Source organism: Dendrobium catenatum, unplaced genomic scaffold (genome assembly GCF_001605985.2).
Source record: "Dendrobium catenatum unplaced genomic scaffold, ASM160598v2 fragScaff_scaffold_1228, whole genome shotgun sequence".
Lineage (NCBI taxonomy): Eukaryota > Viridiplantae > Streptophyta > Magnoliopsida > Asparagales > Orchidaceae > Dendrobium > Dendrobium catenatum.
The window spans coordinates 1,193,767-1,215,281 of NW_021319690.1; positions in this window are offsets into that span (position 1 = coordinate 1,193,767).

A 21,515-nucleotide genomic window follows, 5' to 3' on the forward strand; every position below is an offset into this window, starting at 1 on the left:
ATCTAATTAATTTTCTAATTTTTTATACATGAAGTAAATAAAGACTAGATCAAAAAACTTAATATCTCAAATACTAAGACTCAGAAGTGCATACTTTGACACTTTTCTACTACACTCTATTATGCCCTTTCCTTTTCCTAAAATATTAGAAGAAACATAATGTGCACAACTAATCCAATAGTCTTCTTCCCTTTAACATCACATATATAAATATCCAATTCAAAACAATAAAAAAAATTTAATGAAAATGTAATAACTTAAATAAAATAATTAATTGCTAATAGAATATATATTTTTAAAGTTCATTATACACTTGTATTCAAAATCCTTGCTTATATTTGTTCTACCATTTTTCACAGAGGTTTTCAATACTTCACATAACACTTGTTATCAGAATATCATTTGTTTTTCACATGCACTTGACTTGTTCATTTCATTAGAGTTATACTAAGACTAAATTTTTTTTAACATTTGGTTCAAAAACCCATTTGTGCTTAATTCTTTAAAATAATAAGTTATGGAATATAATGAATATAATGCACATGTCCTGATGCATGCTTATAACTTCTATTTTACTTATGCTTCACTTTAACCTCTCAAACCTACATATAACAAGCGGTGCCATAATCAAAATAGAATGGAACCACATAACCTCCCACACACACTTTATCAAGTGGGGCCAGAATCTCTCCCACATCCACACTTAGCATATGGGGACGAAATAGAACATACCCTTATAATATATCAAAGAGTGCACTTTTTCACATATCATATATTCTCCAATGCCATGTTATGCATAATTCAAATATTATGTAAAGAAATTAAATTAGAAACTTAATGCAATACTCAAGTAATGAATAAATATTAATAAAATGCCATGTTGCATATCGTAAAATATACTCACTAGACTTTTCCTATTTAACTTCTAATTTAAGAGAGGCATCCACAAATACATTTTATGGATTTTGCATAACTATTATAGAAAGGACTTAATTCAATTATATACTAAAAATAGATAGGGAAAACTTGTCGGTGAAACTTTAATTTCATATAGCTAAAAGGCTTGGAATAATGGATGTAATAACAAATTAAAAGTTATGCAATAAAAACTTTGTAAAACTTAGAAAAACAAATTTTTAGTCATAATTTTTTATAAAATTAATGGAATTGAAATCAGAGATAGGAGTTTAGAAATCTACCTTATGATTTATAATATTCTAAATAGACCTAATGGATAATTTCAACTTCTTGACTTTTAAATCTCTTATATTTCCTTCTCTTTCCTATCTTCTCCTCCTTTCTTATCTAGTGAGGTGGTTGCTTGAGGGTTTACACAAATGGATTTACATAGTTTAACATTAAAAACCACTAATCTAACCTAACTTTATGACACTCAACTCTCCTACACCGCCGCACTCTAAGAGACTCTTCTAGATTCTCAAAAAATCTCTCCAGTTGAGACCAGGAACCACGGCGTATCACCTACTACCGCAATGCACAGGCCCCCTCCACCTCTCTCAAATAGAGAGCTAGATGTCATTACATTCCCAGTGTCACAGTTCTCCTAGAGAATATTTTGATGACCTCAAAATTCACTTCTTCAATTCACCACTGAGCTCACCTAGGAATCATTGACTTTCCAAAAATTATAATAATTAATTAAATTAAGATTAAGCAAAAATTAGTAGTAATAATATAGCTAGGTTTTCGAATGATGGATATTCCATCATCCCCTTGTTATAAAAAATATCATCCCCAACATTTCTAATCAAAATAGATTTTGATACACATGTCTTATCTCAACATTTTTCTCCCAGGTTACTTCTTTATTTGATCTATGCTTCCACTAAATCTTAACCATTAGGAAATACTTATTCTTTAACTTGTTCAAATCAAAAGCCAGAATGCATATGGGTTCCTCCCTATAGGTCAGATTGGGCTGCACTTCCACTTCAGCTTTATAAACTTTGTTTTCCAAATTAAATTCTAAGGGTTTTTAATGGAATGCATACCTTGTGAGGCTTATTCACTCTAAGATTTTTAGTTGAGTAGAGATATTGTCAACCGGTTACTCTTGTGAAATCTTTCTAATGAGGATTCTATATGGTACTAATTTCCAATCGAGACTTTCTTATAAGCATGCCTTCTAGGTGTTTATAGTAGAGATCTTATCTACCTCTTTCCCTCATATGATCTTCTTAAGTGAAATGATAAAATATAATAATATTTATAAAAAAGAGCTTACTTTAAAAAAATGTCTTTAGTTTCTTCCAAAAAAAGATTACAACTTGATTATTCTAAAAATTCAATTGAGATGATGAGCATTGAGATGATGAGCTTGAATTCCTTGAGTTTGTATCATGATTGGAATCTTTTTATTAGATATACATGATATTCCATAACAAAATGTGAGAGAATTATATTATTTTGAGCTACGGACTCATCAAAGAAATTAAGAAGGGTAAATTTGTCCCTAATTATAAGGAAAATTCCTCCTAAATAATGTGTATAGGTTTGTCTTTTATAACATCATGAGAGCTGTTAAGAAGACAGGTTTGATTCAAGTTCATGAAGGATGTCAAAAAATTACAACTTAATTTGAGTAACATAGAAGGATGGATTGAACTATATTGTCCAAGAAATTATAATGTGGCTATGCCGAAGGAGAAACTATAACATGATAATGAGTGGGCATTATATGGGTAGCATTAAACTTGATTAGCCCTAACTTGTTATAATTTTATGGAGTGAGCTTCATTCGTGTTGTGATGGTGCTCATTGTTATCTAGCTTTTTTTAAAAGCTGAATGATTTGAGTTTGAACCCCCTCTATCTTGTGTATATGATTGCCCAAAGTTAGGCCTCGATGTCCTTCATTGAATGGACTACGTTGTTCATGCTTGAGATATTGGTTTCCAAACATAAAAAAGTTACCTGAATTATACTAAAAATATTTACGATAAATAGGGCCAATGTACTGCATGCTAAAATATTCGAGGCAGATAAGTGAGATAATTTAACATCTTAATTTTAAATGAAAATTTGATGAAAATAAAGATTAAAGAGTATTGTAAAAGTCATTAGAGATTTTATGAGAAAAGATAAAAAATTTAAGAAAATCATGGGCTTAACCAAATTAAAATGATTTATTAGTATATATTATTGGTTATAAATGATGTTCTTTATAGTAATTAGGGTGTCATTGTTAGAATATAGAAGATATAAATTTTGAATGATATATTTTATGAAGGAAGTTAAAAAACCATTGAGAAATTTGTGTTATCTTCAAGTGCATTTGTATTCTATTATGTTGTTCTCTTTTGATGAGGGGAGCCTAATGACTAAGAGATCTAGTAATAATGTAAGTGTTAATATTAGGAATCATAATTAATTTTGGTACCATACATTAACATTATTATCACCAATCTCAAGTACTAACATTAGGAGTGATTATAGATAACAAAATGAATAGGTGTCAGCATTAGTATCGATGGAGCAATTTATCTCATATGTGTTATATGCTTTAATTGTGTGCATCAACCTTATAAGTGATGGCATGTATTGATGACATGAATTAACTTTATAGTTGATAATTTGTGCTAACTTACTGGTGATATTTGGTTACAAAGTCAGTGGGTATTAACATTAGTGTTGATGGCATGTACCAGCCTCATAGTGTGCCATGTTATAGTCATATGACTATATTTAGAAGGTTGGATTATATGGTCAGATGATAGTGGGAAGGAGATGATGATCGAGTGATCATAGTTAAGAAATAACGATTGTTGATAGTGCTCCAAGATATGACGCCCTAGGATTTAATGGAAGGTTTGGATCACTTAAACCTATAATTAATTATTTATTTAATTTATTTATGAGTCAAAGAAAACTAGAGATACTAAATAAAAAAATAAAAAAAAATGATTTATTTAATCAAAACATAAATACAATAATCTAATTAACTTCCAATTTATTTATACATGAAGTAAATAAAGACTATATTACAAAATGTAATATCTCAAATACTAAGACTTAGAAGTGCATACTTCTACACTTTTCTACTACACTCTGCTAGGCCTTTATTTTTCCTAAAATATTAAAAGAAACATAATGAGCACAACTAGCACAATAGTTTTCTTTCCTTGCACATCACATATATAAATATCCAATTCAAAAAAATAAAAAATAATTTAATGAATACGCAACAACTTAAATAAAATAATTAAATGCTAATAGAATATAATTTTTAGAGTTCATTATACACTTGTATTCTGAATCCTTGCTTATAATTGTTTTACCATTTTTCACAGAGGTTTTTGATACTTCATAGAGCACTTATTATTACAATATCATTTGTTTTTCAAATGCACTAGACTTGTTCATTTCATTAGAGTTATGCTAAGGTTAAAAAATCTCTAACATAAGGTTCAAAAACTCATTTGTTCTTAATTCAATAAATTAGTAACTTATGCAATATAATGCACATGTCATAATGCCTGCTTATAACTCCTCTTTCACTTATGCTTCCCTTTAACTCCTCAAACCTGCATATCGCTAGCATGGACAGAATCAGAAAAGAATGGAACCACATAACCTCCCACACTCACTTTAGCAAGTGGGGCCAGAATCTCTCCCCCATCTGAACTAAGCATATGGGGCAAAAATAGAACATATATGGGCTCTTATAATATATCAAAGAGTGCACCTTTTCACATATAAGAACATCTCCAATGCCAGGTTATGAATAATACCAATGTAATGCATCAATAATTAAATTAGAAATTCAATGAAATACTCAAATAATGAATGAAATATCTATAAAATGCCACGTTGCATATTTAATAAAATACTCACTGGACTTTTCCTATTTAACTTCCAATTTTAGAGAGGCATCCACAAATACATTTTAAGGCTTTTGAAAAACTATTACAATTTTTTGAAAGGCTTACATTCAATTACATTCTAAAAAATTCATATAGGAAAAACCTGCCGGTGAAACCTTAATTTCATATAGCTAAAATGCTTGGAATAATGGAAATAATAGAATATTAAAAGTTACACAATGAAAACTTTGTAAAAATTTAGAAAAACAAAATTTTAGTCATAATTTTTTTTTATAAACTTAATGGAATTGAAATTAGAGATATGAGTTCATAAGTCTACCTCTATAATATTCCAAATAGACCCAACAGATGATTTCAACTTCTTGAATTTTAAATTTCTTCTCTTTCCTTCTCATTCCTCTCTTCTCCTCCTTTCTTACCTAGCAAGGTAGCTAGGTGAGGGTTTACACAAACGGATTTAGGTATTTTAATATTAAAAGCCACTAATCTAACCTAACACCCTGACACTCAACTCTTATACACCGCTGTACTCTAATAGAATCTTCTAGATTCTCCCAAAATCTCTCCACTTGAGACCCGGTACCACGTCGTATCTCTCCACTTAGTCATTAGACCTGGTACCACGTCGTATCTCCAAAATTTTATCTTCAAGTGCATTTGTATTATATTATTTTGTTCTCTTTTGATGATGGGAGACTAATGACTAAGAATTCTAGTAATAATGTAAGTGTTAATATTAGGAATCATAATTAATTTTGGTACCATACATTAGCATTATTAGCACCAATATCAAGTACTAATATTAGGAGTGATTATAGATAACAAAATGAATAGGTGTCAGCATTAGTATCGATGGAGCAATTTATCTCATATGTGTTACATGCTTTAATTGTGAGCATCAACCTTCTAAGTGATGGCATGTATTGAGGACATGCGTAAACTTTATAGTTGATAATTTGTGTTAACTTACTAGTGATATTTGGTTACAAAGTCAGTGGGTATTAAAATTAGTGTTGATGGCATGTACCAGCCTCATAGTGTGCCATGTTTGGAGGTTGGATTATATGGTCACATGATAGTGGGATGGAGATGATGATCGAGTGATCATAGTTAAGAAATAATGATTGTTGATAGTGCTCCAAGATATGACGCCCTAGGATTTAATGGAAGGTTTGGATCACTTAAACCTATAATTAATTATTTATTTTATTTATCTATCAGTCAAAGACAACTAAAGTTACTAAATAAAAAAATACAAAAAAATGATTTATTTTATCAAAACAAAAATACAATAATCTAATTAACTTTGAAATTATTTATACATGAAGTAAATAAAGACTATATTACAAAAAGTAATATCTCAAATACTAAGACTCAGAAGTGCATACTTCTACACTTTTCTACTACACTCTACTAGGCCCTCTACTTTTCCTAAAATATTAAAAGAAACGTAATGAGCACAACTAGCACAATAGTCTTCTTTCCTTGCACATCACATATATAAATATCCAATTCAAAATAATAAAAAAATAATTTAATGAATATGCAATAACTTAAATAAAATAATTAAATGCTAATAGAATATAATTTTTAGAGTTCATTATACTCTTGTATTCTGAATCCTTGCTCATAATTGTTTTACCATTTTTCACAGAGGTTTTTGATAATTCACAGAGAACTTCTTATTACAATATCATTTGTTTTTCAAATGAACTAGACTTGTTCATTTCATTAGAGTTATGCTAAGGTTAAAAAATATCTAGCATATGGTTCAAAAACTCATTTGTGCTTAATTCATTAAATTAGTAACTTATGCAATATAAGGAATATAATGCACATGTCGTAATGCCTGCTTAGAACTCCTCTTTCACTTATGCTTCTCTTTAACCTCTTAAACCTGCATATCGCTAGCATGGACAGAATAAAAAAAGATTGGAACCACATAACCTCCCACACTCACTTTAGCAAGTGGGGCCAGAATCTCTCCCACATCTGCACTAAGCATATGGGGCAAAAATAGAACATATATGGGCTCTTATAATATATCTAAGAGTGCACATTTTCACATTTCAGAACATCTCCCATGCCATGTTATGAATAATACCAATGTAATGCATCAATAATTAAATTAGATATTCATTGCAATACTCAAATAATGAATGAATTATCTGTAAAATGCCACGTTGCATATTTAAGAAAATACTCACTGGACTTTTCCTATTTAACATCCAATTTTAGAAAGGCATCCAAAAATACATTTTAAGGCTTTTGAATAACCATTACATTTTATTGAAAGGCTTACATTCAATTACATACTAAAAAATTCATATAGGAAAAAACTACCGGTGAAACTTTAATTTCATATAGCTAAAATGCTTTGAATAATGGATATAATAGCATATTAAAAGTTACACAATGAAAAGTTTATAAAAACTTAGAAAAACAAAATTTTAGTCCTAATTTTTTTTATAAACTTAATGGAATTGAAATTAAAGATATGAGTTCATAAGTCTACTTCTATAATATTCCAAATAGACCCAACAAAAGATTTCAACTTCTTGACTTTTAAATTTCTTCTCTATCCTTCTCATTCCTCTCTTCTCCTCCTTTCTTACCTAGCAAGGTAGCTGGATGAGGGTTTACACAAATGGATTTAGGTATTTTAATATTAAAAGCCACTAATCTAACCTAACACCATGACACTCAACTCTTCTACACCATTGCACTCTAAGAGAATCTTCTAGATTCTCCTAAAATCTCTCCACTTGAGACCCGATACAATGTCATATCTCCTAGTACTTCAATGCACACTTCTCCCCCCACCCCAAATTTTAAATAGAGAGCTAGATGTCATGGCACTATTATTCCCGGTCTTGCAGTACTCCTAGAGAAGATTGTGGTAACCTCAAAATTCACTCCTTCAATTCACCACTAAGCTCACCTAAGGATTCATTGGTTTTCCAAAAATTATAATAATTAATTAAATTAAAATTAATAAGACATTAGTATTATTTTCCTAGGTTTCCTAATGATTCATATTACATCGCCTTATTGTTATAAAAAATACCATCTACAATATTTCTAATCAAAATAGATCTAGATTCACATGTCTTATCTCAGTCTTTTTCTCCCAGAATACTTCTCACTTTGATCTATGCTTCCAATAAATCTTAAAGATTACGATATACTTATTATTTAATTGGTTCACATCAAAATCTATAATGAGATTGGTTTCCTCCCTGTGGGTCAAATTGGGCTGTATTTCCACTTCAACTTCTAGAACTCTATTTTCCACATCAGATACCCACTTCCTCAGCACTAATAAATGAAACACATTATGAATATCTAACATATGGTCTGGTAAAAATAATTTATAATAAAATTTTTTTATCATTTCAATCACTTCAAAAGGTCATATATATCTAAGGCTTATCTTTTTATCCTCCTAAATATGCTTACTCCCTTTATTGGACTGACCTTTAGATACAAAAAATCACCATTCTAAATTTCCACAAACTTATACTAAGGATCAAAATATTTCCTCTGTTTATCATGCACTTCTTATTATCTTTTCATGATCATTCTGATCTTTTTTTTAGCAGTATCTACCTAGCCATAACCTATTAGCTTCCTTTCTCCTACTTCAATCCATGACAATGGTATCCTACAACTATGTTTTATACAAAGCCTCATACAGAGCCATACCAATAATTGCTTGGAAGCTATTATTATAAGAAAACCTAATTAGAGATATATGATCTTCCCAGCTTCCTCTAAAATCCAGAACACAAAGCCTTAATAAATCTTCCATAATATTAATAAATCTTTTAGACTACCCCATCCATCTAGGGGTGAAAATCATACTAAAATTCAAATTAATCCCTAGTATTTCATGAATACCTATCCACAACTTCAAGGTAAACCTCCCATCATGATTAGAAATGATAACATTAGGGATTCCATGCACACGATGATCTCCTTCATATACAATTGAGCCAGCTTATCAACCAAATCTATCTTCTCATTGTTAAGAAATGAGTATACTTCATTAATCTATCCACAATCACCCACACTACATCATGGTCTTACCTAGAACTAGGAAAACCTATAACAAAATAGTAATCTCTTCTCACTTCCATGCAAGAATAGGCAACACCCATAATATTTTACTGGATCTCTGATTATATGCTTCACCTTTGGCATGTTTCCCACTTAGAAATAAATTTTTTCACTTCTCGCTTCAATATGGGCAACCAGAACATAGTCCTCAAATCATGGTACATTTTGGTGTTGCCTGATGAATGGTGTACCCAAAATAGTGGATTTCATGTAGAATCTCTTTCCTCAAACCACCATTAACCCGGACCCACAACCTACTACCATAAAAAGTTACACCCTAATCTTTTACTTGCAAGTCAGATCTCTTCCCAAACTGAATTTGATGTATCAGCTTTACTTTTCTACATCCATCTTTTGATATTTTGAATTCTATCTTGCATTAAAGATTGGAGTAACATTTGGGAAATGACTCCAATTAACCCATCATATAAATATACCACTTCTAAATCTATCCTCTACATCTCACTAATCAATTTCTTCTTAGATGAAATCAAACTGAATGCCACTCTTATAATTTTCTGCTCAAAGCATCAACAACCACATTCACTCGACCTGGATGATAAATGATATCAAAATCATAATCCTAAATTAACTCTGACCATCTTCTTTGCCTCAAATTCATCTCTTTCAGGGTAAAAATAATATTTAAACTCTAATGGTGGGAATAATCTCACTTTGAATGACATAAAAATAATGTTGTCAGATATTTAAGGAAAAAAATAATAACTACTAACTCCAAATCATGGTTCGGGCAATTCTTCTCTAGTGGATTTATTTGCTTGGATGCATAACACACCACCTTTTTATTGTACTTCTACACAAACCCATGACCTTTAAAGAAGCATCACTACACCTTAATCCTACACATTATTTTGGTTATCTAAATAGTCAACATATGAGCTAAAACCAAACACTCCTTTAACTTCTATAAACTCTCTTCACACTCTAGTGTTAAATCAAATGACACGACCTTCTATTTCAATCTTGTTAGGAATTATAATTTGAGAAAAACATATGATAAACTTCTTATAATAACCTTCCATACCTAGAAAGCTATAAACCTTAGTCAGTGATACTGACCACGACCAATCTGCTGTTGCCTGCACTTTCTAGGGATTTATAATAAATCCTTCCTTACTCACCATGTGCCTGTTGGTGGAATTTTGAAAACAGTTTTAAAAATTTGGGTTTTTTTGAGAATTTTAAAATTAAAGTTAGATTCTGATTCTAAAATTGAATTATCCCATTAGAAAAAATATATCACCTCGAAAGGTAAAAATAGAATTTCAAGATGTGATTCAGATCTAGAATTATGAACCTCATCTTGAATATTGTAACCGGATGTTGAAGAGAACCTCATATGGCCTCAGAGGACAAAAATGAGGTTTGACTAAATATCCAGCTATGATAATCAAGAAGTGTGATCATTAAGTTCACATCCAAAGCTTTATCAACGAAAGATATATCTCCCCAAAGAGAGAAAATATCATTCGATGATAATTCTTCAAATATGATGATAACGATCATCTTTAATCTTTCCCAAAGGAATCCAATATAAATTTTGAAAAAATCAATTTTTTAAAATCAGGTGAGTGTGTGGTTCTAAATCTCCTACGAGTGTAAGCCCTCGTAGTTAATTACGTCGTAGGAAGATAAAGTACCCTACAAAAATTCTCGATTAAAATAGTGACAAAATTTCGTTAGATTTTCTTGGAGTGATATCAAAAAGAGGTGAATTTTAGAAACTCAAGGAAAGAAAAGTAGGGGACACTTTGAGATTCCGGAACCATTCGGAACTATCCCAACCAAATCTAAGTGTTGGGCTTTACATTTTGGATTGAAAGAAGATTTATTAGAGTTGAGCATTTTATTAGAAATTTGAGATTATATTCTCAAAGTTTGGGGTCTTATAATCAAAGATCTACCCCGGATCCTAAATCTAGTTTGGACACTGGTTTATAGTCATTTGAACCTAACTAATGCAGTGCAAGGTCTGGACTTACCCCGGCCTGGATTGGGGAGCCAGCTAACCACCTAATCGATTTAAAATAGATGAGTCCAGTCTTTTATGAAAGACTGGTAGGGATGTTTTATTTAAAGTTTTGGAGAGCTAGGGCCGACATCTAGAGATTTTCCTAATTGGCCCCTTTGACTTATGTTGGATGCAAAATGCTAAGGACTAATGCAATTAAAATTTTTGATACTTTTGATTTGTTGCTAATGCAATGCATGCTAGTTAATAACCTCAAATAAAGTATGCTTTAAAGTTAAAAATAGGCTTAGAAAATAATTTTTTAGAAGACTCGGCTTCCCCAGGTCTGGCACCTCGTCCTCATAGGTCATACTATCCGGACTCTACCCATAGGCGGGGATGGGTCTAAAGCAAGGAAAGAAGTAGTGCAGAAATATGCATGCCCACGGGGTCAATCCCCAGCTAATTCTCTAAATTTTGTTATCTTTCTATGTTATTTAGACTCACTAAATTTTAAACTTTAAGATTATGAGTATAAGACTTTTCACACCCTTACGAGTCTCACGAATCCAGGAGAAAACAAAAGCGACACTCAAACGTCAAAAAACTAGAAAAATAGGTAAGTTTATACGCAATCATCTCAACAAATCAAATATAAATGAATTAATTAATAAATGTCCATAGGCAAAGTTTCCTTGCTTATTACAAAATAGAATTTATAAAAAAATAAAGTGGCATGGCACCACTGACAACAATCCAAATTCTAAACCTAGTAGAGACGCAAGTGGTTTTGTATGGGATACTTTTGTATTAAATTCTTCAATCTTGTTCTCCTTCTGACCCCTTTTCTTTGGGTTCCTTGGATTCTTTGTAGTGGGCTACCCAAATGGATAAGGGGCACTTCCTTTGAGGGGAATGTCACTCTTTCCTCTTTAGATAGGGAAGAAGTGATCCAAATTTGATCTCCAAATAGAAAAGAGCTACTCCCCTAAGGAGTGTCCTTTTTCTCTTTGGAGTCCAAGCTTTGGACCTATGTATCCCAATTCAAAACCCCACTTTCACAACACTTTACATTTGCACAAATTACAGTTATGAAAAAAATGAAAAATTCTAGACTCTCCTGAAGATTATCCTAAGCAGTTAATAAATCAAAATATATTCCCAAGCAATTATATATGTGTACAAAAGGAAGTAAATACACTAGCCATGCTATTTTTATTACTTTTGGGGCTTCTGGGATGTATTGCCCTATTCAGCCACCTCCCGCGAGCTTGGACGACCGGGATTTACTGGGCTGAGCATCGGATGGGTGCCAGGTGGAAGGGTACATCATCCCAGAGGGCTCGTGAGCCTGGAGTTAGCGAGCCCCATCCTTTGGAAGGCTTTGGGTTATGTTCAAATGGGGGGGGGACCACCAGAGCTTGTTCTCCATTGGTTCTGGCCATCACCGGCCATGGTCTAGGTCGGGTTGACCTGGAAAGGAGGATAGGGACACGGTGGACTTATGAATGAGTTCAATTGGACCTGGGGAGGTTCAATTCGATCGGGTGGCTCGGTTTGGGTCAAATTGAGCTCAACCCAGGTTAGGCCAGAGCCTAGGCTTTACATAGGAGATGGGTCTGGGTATGGTCCGCCCAATGCAAGTGGAAATTGGGTTTAATTTGATCTCTGTTCAAAAATGGCTCGGGTCCATGTTATTTTTGCTGCTTTGGGCTAGTCCAAAAATTGACCCAAGTCAATACAGAGCCTGGGCTAGTTGGGGGAGGTGTGGTTGACCTAGGGCCACCTGGTAGAAGTATTGGTGTCACGTTCAATTGAACCCAGGATAGAAATTGGCTCGATCCCAAGTGGTTTTGGCCACATTGGGTTGGACTAACTCTTGACCCAAGGAAATTTAAAGGCTGGGCTTATCAAGGGAGGTGTATTGGGTCAGAGGAGGTCCAATAGCACATTGGTTTAGTTTCAATTTGATTAGGGTTGAGAAATGGCTCAAAGGGGATCTCTCTTTGGGCACTTGGGTCAAGCCAAAGGGCTAACCCAATTTAATCCCATGGCTTAGTTCTCCAAGAGAGGTCTCTTGGGAGCCCAAGGAGTCACCCTATGGGTTTGAATGAGATTGAAATGGTTTTGATCAAAGGGTTTGGATGAAAGGAGGGGTATATGGGTCATCTAGTCAAACTTGGTTGACTTGCTCAACCAAGTTGACCTAGGACTAGGAAATAGGTCCATTGAATTCAATTTGGTCCCATGAACCAAATGAATGGGGTGTCAAGGTGTGGAGGGATCAATTGGGTTAAAGTGATTTTAACCCTTAAGGGGTCTTAAGTTTAAAATGGGTTGACTTGGTCAACCAAATTGACTCATGGTTGGAATTGGGTTCAAAAGGTCTCAAACATGATTTGAAAACATTTGAGGAAGATTTCAAGGATTGAAGGTCAAGTCAAGTTAAGTTTAGGCCAGAAGTCCAAAAATTACCTTGAAGGGCATTTTGGTCATTTTAGCTTTGAGTCAATTTTAGGTCCAATTGAATCTGAAAAAATGTAGACTATTGTTTAACAAGTCAATATCAAGGTACTAGGAGTGATCAGAAGGTTTGGAGGGGGCTCCAAGGTCAAATTCCACTAGGTGAAAGGTCCAGCGGCATTGATTGTAAATATTTGAAGGTTTTGTAGCCCTTAAAATTGGATTAAGTTTATGATGTTAGAGTCCTCCAAATGAGCTCAAATTTGGAGGGTTGGCATTAGAAACATATCAGATAAAAATGGAATTGACAGACCCTGAATCAGATGTCAATTGATTAGGTTTCAAAATGATGGAAAAATTATTCAGGAAGGGCTTCAATAACCTAGTCCTTAGCCCAAGGATTCTAGGTTTGAATTGAGTTAAAATCTATATTGGGCTTAAGGGGGCTAGGAACTAAGTAAATCTTAAGATATAAAGTCCTAAGAAACCTAAGATCCAAGGTTCGCAAAAGGGGTCAAAAGTGACCTCATATAAAAATGAGGTCAACAAATAGACCCCTAAGCTGTGTAATAGAAGGAACTTTTGGTGCGCACATTGACGTTGACCGAATGATAATCTTGAATAGAATTTTGAAAGACTAAGGAAGGGCATCACCCAAACTATGTCTATAGGATGCTAATAAAAAGATCTACAAGAAAAACTAAGGTAGGGATCACCTAGCCTTGGGTCTAAGGAAGGGCATTACCCAACCTTAGGTCTATAGGATGCTGATAAAAGACTTACTCCTAATAGACAGATTAACTTGGAAACCAAGGTAGGTATCACCTAACCTTAGGTCTAAGGAAGGGCATCACCCAACCTTAGGTCTATAGGATATTGATAAAAGACTTACTCCTAATAGACAGATTAACTGGAAAACCAAGGTAGGCATCACCTAACCTTGGGTCTAACAAAGGGCATCACCCAACCTTAGGTCTATAGGATGCTGATAGAAGACTTACTCCTTATAGAAAAATTAATTGGAAAACTAAGGTAGACATCACCTAACCTTGGGTCTAAGGAAGGACATCACCCAACCTTAGGTCTATAGGATACGGATAGAAGACTTACTCCTAATAGACAGATTAACTGGGAAACCAAGTTAGGCATCACCTAACCTTGGTTCTAAGGAAGGGCATCACCCAACCTTAGGTCTATAGGATGCTGATAGAAGACTTACTTCTAATAGAAAGATTAACTGGGAAACTAAGGTAGGCATCACCTAACCTTGGGTCTAAGGAAGGGCATCACCCAACCTTAGGTCTATAGGATGGTGATATAAGACTTACTCCTAATAGACAAATCAACTGGAAAACCAAGGAAGGCATCACTTAACCTTGGGTCTAAGGAAGGGAATCACCCAACCTTAGGTCTATAGGATGCTAATAAAAGACTTACTCCTAATAGATAGATTAACTGGGATGATCATGTGGGGAGGAAACTAGCTCCACACAGAGGATCGAAACTGGCAAACTAGGATGGTGCCATGAAGGGCATACTCCACCACTAGCGAGAGTGAATTAGGATGGTGCCACGAAGGGTGTACTCCACCACTAATCCCCAAGTCAAATGCCAGGATGGTGCCACGAAGGGCGTTTTCCACCACTAGCGAGTGTGAATTAGGATGGTGCCACGAAGGGCGTACTCCGCCACTAATCCCCAAGTCAAATGTCAGGATGGTGCCACGAAGGGTGTACTCCACCACTAGCGAGTCTAATCCTAAGGGAAGGAAGGACCTATCCTTAAGGGAAAGATAAATGGGTTAGAATGTTGAGAAGCATAAAAGAGTGTGCTGAACTGATTCAAAGTTGCAAGTCAAGAAAAAAAGAACTTTATTAACTGATAAAATGAGCTACATCAAGCATAGTATTTCTTAAGAAAATGCCCGTTGACAAGTAAGATTTGGTGATTTCCTATATAATCCACTAGCTGATATAAGCCTCCTTCGTAGATAGTCTCTACAACGAAGAGTCCCTCCAAAATTTGTTCGAACTTCCCTACCAACTTTCGATGGGCTAAGATAGGCCTCCGAAGGACCAGGACCAAGTCTCCTACTTGGAAGGTCCTAGGTCACACTAACTTATCATGAGCTTGAACCATTCGAGATTTATACAACTCTAGACTTTGTTGAGCTTGGAGACGTCGCTCTTCAAGGCCTTCGAGTTCCTCCAACCACAGTTTTGCATTTTGTTAATTTTTAGTTTGATTCTGAACTGCAATTCTAAGTGAAGGAATTTGTATCTCTAAGGGTAGAATGGCCTCACATCCATATACTAGTGCAAATGGTGTGGATTGGGTCGGGGTTCTATAAGTGGTGCGGTAAGCCCACAGAGCTTCCACCAACCGCTCATCCCATTGCCGTTTGTTATCAATGAGGGTCTTTTTAATGATTTTCACCAAAGTTTTGTTGAAGGCCTTAGCCAATCCATTTTCTCGGGGGTAATAGAATGTTGAGTATCTCCAATCAATGTTATAGCGTCTTATAAAGTTATTGATTTTAGTAGACTTGAAAGCGAGCCCATTATCGGAAATGATTATGCAGGGTACACCGAATCGATATACGATATGGTCACGAAAGAACTTTAACACATGGTGGGATATCATATTGCATAGGGGAATCACATCCGCCCACTTTGAAAAGTAGTCAGTCATAGCTAATATTAAGCGATGACCTCTCGAGGAAGGAGGGTCAATCGGCCCAATAATATCCATGCCCCAACTTTCGAAGGGCCATGAAGCTATCGTGGGGTGCAACACATTAGACGGCTGATGTAACACTACACCATGTGCCTGGCATTGATGACAATGTTTCATGACACTCATGCAGTCGTCAATCATTATTGGCCAATAATAACCAAGTCTTTTGATTCTCAATTTCATTTTTGGACCCGATTGATGTACACCGCATAGTCCTGAATGGACCTCATTGATAACCTTCAAGGCTTATAATTTGTCTAAACAATGGAGCCACATCTAATCGAATGATCGACAGTACAATGAATAGTTGACTAGTGCATAGGATAGGGCGCGTTTCTTAATCTGGTTAGAGAGAGACTTATCCTGGGGAAGTTTTCCCTCTTGAAGGTAGTCAATTAAAGGAAGTCTCCAATTGTCTTCTTCATCAGTGGTTGAAGAGTCAAAAAGGACTTGGAGAGGTTTCTTACTGATATATTCTAAATCTATAGGAGAGAGGGCTTCGCGTCCCTGAATCTCTACAGGGATGTAATCTTCCTCTAGGCATGCAAATTCCTTTGCAAGATTTGCTAAGGCATCCATCGCAAAATTACTTCCACGGGGAATCCTATACAGAGTCACAATAGGAATTTGTATAAGAAAATAAAGGGTATACTGGTGGTATTTTAAGAGATTAGGATTCAAGACCTTATAGGTCCCTACAACTTGGTTAATCACCAATTTAGAGTCGCCAATGATCTTAATCTCTTTAATCTCCATCAAAATTATAAGTTCCAAACCAGTTATTAGAGCTTCATATTTGGCCTCGTTATTTGTGTAAGGCTCTAATAAGTGGTAGGAAAAATGCATTATCCCTGTCTCCAATGTTATAAAAATTAAGCCAACTTCTACCTTTTTGGGGATTATAGATTATTGGGTTGCATCCCGGTGGGAGGATGCTGCACCATTAAAATATAGCTCCCAGACAGCTTCTTCAGATTTCCTTACACACATGACTTGTTCATCGGGTAAATCATCATTCAAAGGAGAATCCGCCGGCAACGGGTGTGCTGCCAGGAAATTGGCAACAACCTGTCCTTTTACAGCACGAAGGAGAATAAAAGTAATCTCAAATTGGAGTATTATCATAGATCAGCGAGCCAAGCGTCCTAATAATGTAGGTCGGATCATAAGATACTGCAAAGGATTAACTCTAGAAATCAAACTGATCAAGTGGGAAAGCATGTAATGCCTTAGCTTTTGGGCCGCAAAAACTAAAGCAAGGCAATTCTTCTCAATTGATGGGTATCAAATTTTAGCAGGCAAAAGTCTTCGGCTAAGGTAATAGAGAGCATTCTCCTTTCCTTCGTCGTTAACTTGAGCTAACAGGGCACCTAAGGATTCGTCTAAGGCCGCAGTGTAGAGGATCAACGATTTTCCTGGAATCGGGGCTGCTAAAACTGGTGGGTTAGAGAGGTATTGCTTGATATCATCAAAGGCATTCTGGCACTTCTCGTCCCATATGAGTTTAGTATCTTTCTTTGCAAGGGTAGAAAAGGGTTGACATCTCCCGAAAAGATTGGAAATCAACCTCCTTATATATGCCAATCTACCATGTAGAGACCTTAACTGAGTAAGGCTCTTAGGAGATGGCATATCAAAGATCTCAATTCCCTGGTGCCTCACTACGAATCCTAAGAATTTCACTGAAGTGACATCAAAGGCACATTTCAATGGGTTCATTTTCAAATCATAGCGGCGCAACCATTCAAATACAACCCTCAAGTCATATTGGTGAGCCTCTTTGACTTTACTCTTGAACACTAAATCATCAATGTAGCATTCAACTTATTATGGATTAAATAGTCAAAGATATGAGTCATGACCCACTGGTAGGTTGCCCCAGTATTCTTTAGGCCAAATGACATTACTTATAACAAAAGATCCCTATAAGGGTTCTGAATGCAGTATTCCTCTCATCTTCTAGGGCCATCCTGATTTGGTTATAATTAGATGAGCCATCCATAAAGGAGAAAATAACATGTGAGGAGGAAATATCCGCCATAAGTTCATGTATAGGTAGAGGGAATTCATCTCTAGGACATGCCTTATTCATATCCCTATAGTTGACAAAAATTTGAATCTGACCATTCTTCTTTCGGACTGGCAATGCTGGCCACCCAAGAGGGGTATTGTTCCTCTCGGATAAATTCAGATTCAGCCAATTTCTTAATTTTAGAAATGACTTGTATTCTACCTCTAAGCGCATGCGCCGAGGAGCCTGTTTGACAGGAATGGCATCATGTCGAATTCCAAGTTTGTGTACCGCTACATTAGCGGACAAATCCAACATTTCATCGTATGTCCAGGCAAAGCAATCCCTAAACTCAGACAACAATTGAATAAAGTCCTGGGTCTCACCCTCACTCAGTAGAGTACTTATGAAAATAGGGCGAGGGTCATCGTTAGTTCCCAGGTTAATTTATTTTAACTCGTCGACTATCAATTTAATTTCCTCTTCGAATTCAAGGGGTGCATCCTGAACTTGAAATTCATCGGGATCATCTAAAGTCTCCAAATAGAGCCCATTGATGGGACTAACGACATCCGTAGGGATATTTTGAGATTCAAGATGGTATGTTATAATTAAACAATATTCATCATCATCAAATGATCTAATAGTTCCAAACCCGATACCAGCCATTGGGTTTTTCTTAATCTTAATTTGCCAAATATTTTAATAGTATATGGCTTGACCCTTAGTCCATCGATACGGCACAGGACCTTTGGTGAAAGTATTTTTCACGCAAACATGGAATTATCAAAAAGGTAATTTCATTAATTCATTAAAATATGTCTTCTCAAGGGTTACATCACCTTCATCCCTTACGGAGGAGGAGCCAGAAAAGAATTTCTGGACTTTCTTTACTCCACCATTTAGGTTGGGGGCCACTTTAACCCCTAACCCTACAATCCTGCCAACCTAGGGAAAGGGCCTCAATCCTCCTACTGAGCTTTTTGTACATTGTTAATTCAGGCTCGTCACTTTTACCCTTTGAATTATCTACCTCAGAGTCACTGTCCTGGTCTAAGGTGAGATCAAATTTTGGAGGAGTATTTATATTCTTGTAGTCGAGAGAGAGTGCAACACCTTATTTTTCTGGTTCACCATCGGAATCAGATTCCGGGTTAATACATACAGGTGTTGTTCTCCTATCTAGTGAGGTATGGCCTCGAGCTTGTGCCTTTAGAGCCATCCTCCCACCTCTTTGAGGTAATTTGTTTGGAGGCCTAAGGACAACGATATCGAAACCGTCTTCACTACTCGACTCTATCATTTCTTCATTGGTAATTTTATGTTCATCTTTTTCTCTTTCTTTTTTTTGGTTGGATTTTTGTCCAGCCAGTTTCTTCTCAATTTTGATCTCAAACTTAGAACAAGACGAGGACCCTTTGGTATAAAGTATGCAGCATCTTCATAGATCCCAATTTCTTGAATGGAGAATGGTTGTAGATCACCCTTAATCACATGTTCAATGCCGTGTCATTGGTACTTGACGCATTGGTGTAGGGTAGATGGAATCATTCTATATTCGTGGATCCAAGGTCTTCCAAGAAGAGTGTTAAAGGATGTTTCTGAATCAATTATATGAAACTTAGCTTCAGTTTTTAATTCTCCTATCTCTAAGAGCAAAGTAATTGAACATAAACCTCTCTCGCCTTTTTCGTTGAACCCACGAAGCACCAACTTATCAGTTGAAAGCTTATTAGTATCAACTCTAAGGTAAGCGAGAGTTTTTATGTTTTTTACGTTGACCGATGCACCCGGATCAACGAGAACTCCTTATAACTTGAAATTTCCCACATCTACAATAATGTAGAGGGGACGGTTGTGGTCAGCAGTTCCCAAGAGTAGGTCTTCATCTGAAAAAGTGACTCCAGGAACCTCTTTGAAGTAAAGTGTTTCATCTTTTGGAGTTGAAGCCATTTGGGCTAAGCAAATATCAGGGTTGAGAAGCGCTTTGATTAAAAACTCCCTCATTTCTTTGGAAAGAAGGAGAGCGTCATAAATAATTAATTTGGCTGGCAACTTCCTTAGATGGGCATTGATGTTATAATCAACCTTAGGAACGACAGACTCGAAACTCGAAGGGATTAAAGGAAAATCAGACTGTTGAGGGGAATTTGGATTTAAATCTTTGAGGATGGGTTGCTTTCCTTTATCTTGATATGGGAGCCTAGGGGGTAAAAATTTACCGCCACGAAGTTGCACCTGCTCGATATCCTCAGGCAGTCAAACTAGAGTGGTGTCTATACTCACCATAGGCATCGGATCGTCATTTCCCAAAAGAGAGTCAAAATCTGAAAACTCTATCTCGATAGGACTTCCCTAAAAATTAAATTGGGGAAATCACTTTCTGATAAGGTTTCACATTCGACATCTCCTTGATTGGTCGACTTGAGAATGTCAGTTTTTTTGATATTGAGATTTACTTGACTAGAATTTTCACTTAAAATAGGAGAGTCATCAAGTTGCATTTTAGACTTATGGCTAATAATAAAGATAGAGGTAGAAGGATGTTTTTTATTCATCTTTTAACCCTTTATCTTTGATGGGGCAAAGTAAAAGTCAGATAACAAGAGAGCGAAAAGGGTTTTCACCAACCATCCATCACTCGGATATATCTCTCATCAACACACTTCATCTCTACAAAATCATCTCTTTTTTTATTTTCATGTTTTACCGGAGTTCCTCCGGCTACTAGAGAGGGAAGTGGCTCAACATCCTCATGCGAAGCATCTAGGTTAACTTCCAACACCGGACCCTGGGCTGTCGTAGTTAGTTGTTGAGATAGAGGATAAGATTTGTTAATCAACTTTTTAAATGCCCGGGACAGAGCAATGTCCCAACCATCTTTGACTGAAAGAGAAGAATTAGGAATATTACGTAATATAGTTTTGACTGAGGCCTTTTCTGGATCCACCAAATACTCTTTAGGATTTATAATGTTACCTTGAATGTAGTTCCTCTCGAGCCAATCTTTGAACACAACACAGTCCTTGAGTGGGTGACTAAGCATTCGGTGGTATAGGCAGTATTTAGGATCTTCTTTCTTACTCTCATCCTCTGGCCTCCTAGCCTCTGGTAACTAGAAATCCGACTTCTTTAATAAACTCTTAAAAATCTTTTTACCGACTCCCTTTTAAATGGATAAGGTTTTGCCAATCTCTCTGTAAAAGGGATGAAGGCGGGATCTCTAGCATGCTGAGGAATTATCTGAAATGGCTACCTTTGAGGCGGTTGTGGTGGAGGTGGAGCGCTAGGCTGACTAACGACTTCTTATCTTCAGGCTGCTCTCACAAGAATGGCATCCTAGGAGCCTCTTCCTACAAATTGCTAGCCTT